Source organism: Pogoniulus pusillus, chromosome 12 (genome assembly GCF_015220805.1).
Source record: "Pogoniulus pusillus isolate bPogPus1 chromosome 12, bPogPus1.pri, whole genome shotgun sequence".
NCBI classification, from domain to species: Eukaryota; Metazoa; Chordata; class Aves; order Piciformes; family Lybiidae; genus Pogoniulus; species Pogoniulus pusillus.
In genome coordinates, this window is record NC_087275.1 from 3,295,179 (window position 1) to 3,302,045 (window position 6,867).

General features: G+C 48.6%; 2 long non-coding RNA genes across 2 annotated transcripts; one reads left to right on the plus strand and one right to left on the minus strand.

Moving 5' to 3' along the window:
- Positions 1–1,372: 1,372 nt before the first annotated feature.
- On the minus strand, positions 1,373–3,786 carry LOC135180083 (uncharacterized). The gene is made up of 2 exons (XR_010304265.1): positions 3,562–3,786; positions 1,373–2,014 (listed from the first exon to the last, which is right to left on the minus strand). It is a non-coding gene; the product is annotated as an uncharacterized LOC135180083 (long non-coding RNA).
- Positions 3,787–3,940: 154 nt separating this feature from the next.
- Positions 3,941–6,410, plus strand: LOC135180082 (uncharacterized). Its single transcript, XR_010304264.1, has 2 exons — positions 3,941–4,214; positions 5,769–6,410. It is a non-coding gene; the product is annotated as an uncharacterized LOC135180082 (long non-coding RNA).
- The last annotated feature ends 457 nt before the right edge of the window (positions 6,411–6,867 follow it).

The following is a 6,867-nucleotide window of genomic DNA, read 5'->3' on the forward strand; positions in this document are numbered from 1 at the left end:
TCCTCTGTGCTGTACTTCCAGTAGTAAAACAGCTGTGAAATGCCTTAAGCCAACATCCTCTGTGCATGATGCTCCTTACTCCTGCTAACCTTGCAGGAATTTCCCTCAAACATTAACTTCATAATGTGTAACTCCAGACATTTAAGCACCATTATCTCTCCTCTGCATGCAGTTGTGGATTATGATAGTCAGAACAGTGCACATGACTGAGTCAGGCAGGTTTGTCTAACTCCCAAGTCATCACTACACTGTCTTGAATGTAATGTAACTGGCTCTGTAAAGCTGCTGCTGTATATTTTGCCTCCTTGCTGTACACTGAAGACAACACAGAAATAAACTGGTTAGAGTGACTACTCTGTCCCCCATAGGCTCTTACTCTTCCCACCTATCATTTATGTTCTGGAACAGTTTTCAAACAAAGCCTAGGAGAGTGGCTATGGGAAGCTACAAGTTTTAAGTCATATGAATAAAATTTACTTTTAAGCCTTGAATTAAATCAAGAAGGGGAATGGGACCATTGTAGTATACACAGTGGAGGGGAGCACCACAGCTATGGCATACACCAAATCTACAGCAATTAAGATAAACACATTTGTACATATCAGGTAAACAGTAGTTGTGCTCTTTGACTTGACACTGAACTCCAGCAAGAAGTCCTAAACCTTAGTTCCACCTCAGCAAGATCAGAAAACAAAGTTGAGACAGCACAGAAAGTTAATCTCTAACTCCTAAGAACAGTAGATTCCAGTGATACACACTCCACACAGAAATGGAACAAAATCCTCTCCACTTGTGCTGGTTTGTGTGTTCACTGCCCCCACACACTTAAGAAAATCACCCAGACTAGACTCAGCTGAGCTGGGAGTTAAGGAATGAAGCTATATTTAAAGCTTAGCACAAGATACAAGCAGATAGTTGCAATATATAGAGAAATATACAAGTTAAAAAGTAATATAGGAACACAACAGAGCCCCAGGAGGGGCTCCCAAACACCCTTCCACCTTCCTCCCAGCCCTCTACCTTATCCCAGACTTTGCCTTGCATTCAAGGTGAGTTTGGAGAGTGGGTCAGGAGGGGTAGGAAGCAGATGGATTAGTTAGGCACCAAGTTAGAGAGAGAGAGTGCATGCAGCCAGAGCCAGAGAGCAACTGTGTATTTTGTTTGCGTTCTTGTTCTTATCCATCTCAGCAAGCCTATGAGTGCAGCAGACATCACCAGTGTTTCCTTTTCACAGCCTAGCCTCTAACTCCTCTCACTAAAATATCCCAGTTAGGCTCCAACTAGCACACCAGGCAGCAGATACCAGCCAGGACCTAGATCACCTCTAGCCAAATCTTCAGGGCTGACAGAAAAACAAACATGATGCTTGCACTGAGGTAATACAAAAGCTTATTTAATTCCAGACTCAAAACATTTAACTCCAGAATTGCCATTCTCTGAATTCCAATCACAAGTTGATTGTCAAAAGAAAAACCACATTTCCTTGGTGTGAAGATGTCCTTCTAACAGTAGGAGGTCTTACCTCAGACAGCCTACGACGCAAGTTCCAATGTCCCTAGGAATGGGTGTACCAAGCAGCGCTCTTATGCCTTGTCAATCATCATCTCACATTCAATGCATGCATCCCTTTTTCCTTCAAGCTATGGCTTGAGCCGCAACAAAATGAGCCACAGAGCTTGACAATGACACTTGCAGAAGTTCAAAGACTGCTGGAACACACTGAATAGTCCTGACTCTTCAAGTTTTGCAGTCCACAGGAGTTCATCATTTGAAAGGACAGGGAGCAGTGTGTGACTGCAGTCTTTACTCAGAGGGCCATATGCTTTTCTGGGGCTTGTTTGTGTGCTAAATAGAGGAAGAGGATACTGGAGAGTGCACTGACCAGGAATATCACATCAAACCAGCGATGATAGAAGTTGAACTGGAGCTCTCCCAGCACTTCAGTAATGATAATGCGATACTCCGGAGGCATACTCATGCGGATCAGCAGCACCGATGACACGAAGTACATACCCTGCAAATGGCAGGAGAGAAAGTCAGTGTGGGTCCACAGCTGCTCATGTGGCTAACGTGGATCACAGGCTCACAGGATGTTAGGGGTTGGAAGGCACCCAAGGACATCATCGAGTCCAAGCCCCCTGCCAGAGCAGGACCACACAATCTAGCACAGGTCACAGAGGAACACATCCAGACAGGCCTTGAAAGGCTCCAGAGAAGGAGCCTCCACAGCCTCTCTGGGCAGCCTGTGCCAGGGCTCTGGGACCCTCACAGTAAAGAAGTTCCCCCTTGTGTTGAGGTGGAACCTCTTGTGATGCAGCTTACACCCATTGCTGCTTGTCCTATCCCAGGGAGCAGTGAGCAGAGCCTGTCCCCGACTCCTGGCAGCCCTCAGATACTTATAAACATTGATTAAATCCTCTTTAAGTCTTCTCTTCTCCAGACTAAAAAGCCCCAAGTCTCTTAGCACCAGGCAGTGCCCTCCAGTCCCCTCATCATCCTCATAGCCCTCTGCTGGACCCTTTCCAGCAGATCCCTGCCTCTCTGAAACTGGGGAGCCCAAAACTGAACACAGTATTCAATATGAAGTCTCATCAGGGCAGAGTAGAGGGGCAGGATAACCTCCCTTGCTCTGCTGGACACACTCCTCCTAGCACATCCCAGGATCCCATTGGCCTTCTTGACCACAAGGGCACATTGCTGTGCCATGGATGTTCTCCACCAGCACCCCCAGGTCCCTCTCCACAGGGCTGCTCTCCAGCAGTCACCTCCCAGCCTGGACTGCTGCAGTTTGTTATCCCTCCCCAGGTGCAGGACTCTGCACTTGTCCTTGTTGAACCTCATCTGGTTCCTCTGTGCCCAGCTCTCAGTCTGCCCAGGGCTCTCTGGATGGCAGCACAGCCTGCAGCTGTCTCAGTCAAGCCTCCCAGCTTGGTATCATCAGCAGACTTGCTGAGCAGACTGTCTGTTCTCTCATCCATGTCATTGGTGAAGATGTTGAACAGGACTGGCCCCAGCACTGATCCCTGGGGGACACCACTGGTCACAGCTCTCCAGCTGGACCTGGCACCATTGATCAGCACCCTCTGAACTCTGTCTTGCAACCAGTTCCTAACCCACCTCACTGCCTGCTCCTCCATCCCACACTTCCTCAGCTTGCTCACTAAAATGTCATGGGAGATGGTGTTAAAGGCCTTGCTCAGGTCAAGGCAGACTACATCCACTGCTCTCCCTGAATCTACCCACTCAGTAATGGCATCATAGAATGCTACCAGGTTAGTCAAGCATGACTTCCCCTTGGGAAATCCATGCTGACTACTCCTGATAGCCTTCTTCTCTTCCAAGTGCCTTGAGGTGCTCTCCAGCAGGAGCTGCTCCATCATTTTTCCAGGGATGGAGGTGAAGCTGACTGCTCTATAGTTTCCTGGAACCTCTTTCCTGCCCTTTTTGAAGACTGGAGTGACATTGACTCTCCTCCAGCCAATCAGCATACAAAGATCTGCACACCCCCCAAATACACATGCATAAATAGACACAGGCAGGCCCATGGTCCTACATACTCACCATTATCTGTGCTAAAAGCAGAACAATAACGTTGGAGGATTTGCTACTGGAAATGGCATAGAAAAACTAAGGGGAAGAGGAAAAAAAGAACAGTCAGGTAAGTGTGATGTGCCTTAGGGCAGCATGAAAGGGATGTACCATGCAGTACTCTTCCATTAAATGATTAGTTTGTAATGTAATGACAGCACCAGGGGGAATGGGTTTAAACTGGCAGAAGGGAGATTCAAAGTAGATGGTAGGAAAGGGTTGTTTGCAGTGAGGGTGGTGAGACTCTGGCACAGGTTGCCCAGGGAGGTTGTGGAGCACAGAAGCACCCAATGTGATCTTTGATCACATTGGGTGCTTCTGTGCTCCACAACCTCCCTGAGCAACCTGTGCCAGAGTCTCACCACCCTCACTGCAAACAACCCTTTCCTACCATCTACTTTGAATCTCCCTTCTGCCAGTTTAAACCCATTCCCCCTGGTGCTGTCATTACATTACAAACTAATCATTTAATGGAAGAGTACTGCATGGTACATCCCTTTCATGCTGCCCTAAGGCACATCACACTTACCTGACTGTTCTTTTTTTCCTCTTCCCCTTAGTTTTTCTATGCCATTTCCAGTAGCAAATCCTCCAACGTTATTGTTCTGCTTTTAGCACAGATAATGGTGAGTATGTAGGACCATGGGCCTGCCTGTGTCTATTTATGCATGTGTATTTGGGGGGGTGTGCAGATCTTTGTATGCTGATTGGCTGGAGGAGAGTCAATGTCACTCCAGTCTTCAAAAAGGGCAGGAAAGAGGTTCCAGGAAACTATAGAGCAGTCAGCTTCACCTCCATCCCTGGAAAAATGATGGAGCAGCTCCTGCTGGAGAGCACCTCAAGGCACTTGGAAGAGAAGAAGGTTTTCAGGAGTAGTCAGCATGGATTTCCCAAGGGGAAGTCATGGTTGACTAACCTGGTAGCATTCTATGATGCCATAACTGAGTGGGTAAATTCAGGGAGAGCAGTGGATGTAGTCTGCCTTGACCTTAGCAAGGCCTTTGACACCCTCTCCCATGACATTTTAGTGAGCAAGCTGAGGAAGTGTGGGATGGAAGAGCAGGCAGTGAGGTGGATTAGGAACTGGTTGAAAGAGAGAGTTCAGAGGGTGGTGATCAATGGTGCCAGGTCCAGCTGGAGACATGTGACCAGTGGTGTCCCCCAGGGATCAGTGCTGGGGCCAGTCCTGTTCAACATCTTCATCAATGACATGGATGAGAGAACAGAGTCTGCTCAGCAAGTCTGCTGATGACACCAGGCTGGGAGGCTTGGCTGAGACAGCTGCAGGCTGTGCTGCCATCCAGAGAGCCCTGGGCAGACTGAGAGCTGGGCACAGAGGAACCAGATGAGGTTCAACAAGGACAAGTGCAGAGTCCTGCACCTGGGGAGGGATAATAAACTGCAGCAGTCCAGGCTGGGAGGTGACTGCTGGAGAGCAGCCCTGTGGAGAGGGACCTGGGGGTGCTGGTGGAGAACATCCATGGCACAGCAATGTGCCCTTGTGGCCAAGAAGGCCAATGGGATCCTGGGGTGTGCTAGGAGGAGTGTGTCCAGCAGATCAAGGGAGGTTCTCCTCCCCGTTTACTCTGCCCTGCTGAGATCCCATCTTGAGTACTGCCTTCAGTTTTGGGCTCCCCAGTTGCAGAGGGACAGGGATCTGCTGGAGAGGGTCCAGTGCAGGGCTATGAGGATGATGAGGGGACTGGAGGGCACTGCCTTGTGAGGAGAGGCTAAGAGACTTGGGGCTTTTTAGTCTGGAGAAGAGAAGACTTAAAGAGGATTTAATCAATATTTATAAGTATCTGAGGGCTGCCAGGAGTGGGGGACAGGCTCTGCTCACTGCTGCCTGGGATAGCACAAGGACCAATGGGTGTAAGTTGCATCACAGGAGGTTCCAGCTCAGCACAAGGGGGAACTTCTTTACTGTGAGGGTCCCAGAGCCCTGGCACAGGCTGCCCAGAGAGATTGTGGAGGCTCCTTTTGTGGAGCCTTTCAAGGCCTGTCTGGATGTGTTCCTCTTTGACCTGTGCTAGATTGTGTGGTCCTGCTCTGGCAGGGGGCTTGGACTCGATGATGTCCTTGGGTGCCTTCCAACCCCTAACATCCTGTGAGCCTGTGATCCACGTTAGCCACATGAGCAGCTGTGGGCCCACCCTGACTTTCTCTCCTGCCATTTGCAGGGTATGTACTTCGTGTCGTCGGTGCTGCTGATCCGCATGAGTATGCCTCCGGAGTACCGCATTATCATTACTGAAGTGCTGGGAGAGCTCCAGTTCAACTTCTATCATCGCTGGTTTGATGTGATATTCCTGGTCAGTGCACTCTCCAGTATCCTCTTCCTCTATTTAGCACACAAACAAGCCCCAGAAAAGCATATGGCCCTCTGAGTAAAGACTGCAGTCACACACTGCTCCCTGTCCTTTCAAATGATGAACTCCTGTGGACTGCAAAACTTGAAGAGTCAGGACTATTCAGTGTGTTCCAGCAGGCTTTGAACTTCTGCAAGTGTCATTGTCAAGCTCTGTGGCTCATTTTGTTGCGGTTCAAGCCATAGCTTGAAGGAAAAAGGGATGCATGCATTGATTGTGAGATGATGATTGACAAGGCATAAGAGCGCTGCTTGGTACACCCATTCCTAGGGACATTGGAACTTGCATCGTAGGCTGTCTGAGGTAAGACCTCCTACTGTTAGAAGGACATCTTCACACCAAGGAAATGTGGTTTTTCTTTTGACAATCAACTTGTGATTGGAATTCAGAGAATGGCAATTCTGGAGTTAAATGTTTTGAGTCTGGAATTAAATAAGCTTTTGTATTACCTCAGTGCAAGCATCATGTTTGTTTTTTTGTCAGCCCTGAAGATTTGGCTAGAGGTGATCTAGGACCTGGCTGGTATCTGCTGCCTGGTGTGCTAGTTAGAGCCTAACTGGGATATTTTAGTGAGAGGAGTTAGATGCTAGGCTGTGAAAAGGAAACACTGGTGATGTCTGCTGCACTCATAGGCTTGCTGAGATGGATAAGAACAAGAACACAAACATAGATAACACAGTTGCTCTCTGGCTCTGGCTGCATGCACTTCTCTCTCTCTAACTTGGTGCCTAACTAATCCATCTGCTTCCTACCCCTCCTGACCCACTCTCCAAACTCACCTTGAATGCAAGGCAAAGTCTGGGATAAGGTAGAGGGCTGGGAGGAAGGTGGAAGGGTGTTAGGGAGCCCCTCCTGGGGCTCTGTTGTGTTCCTGTATTACTTTTTAACTTGTATATTTCTGTATATATTG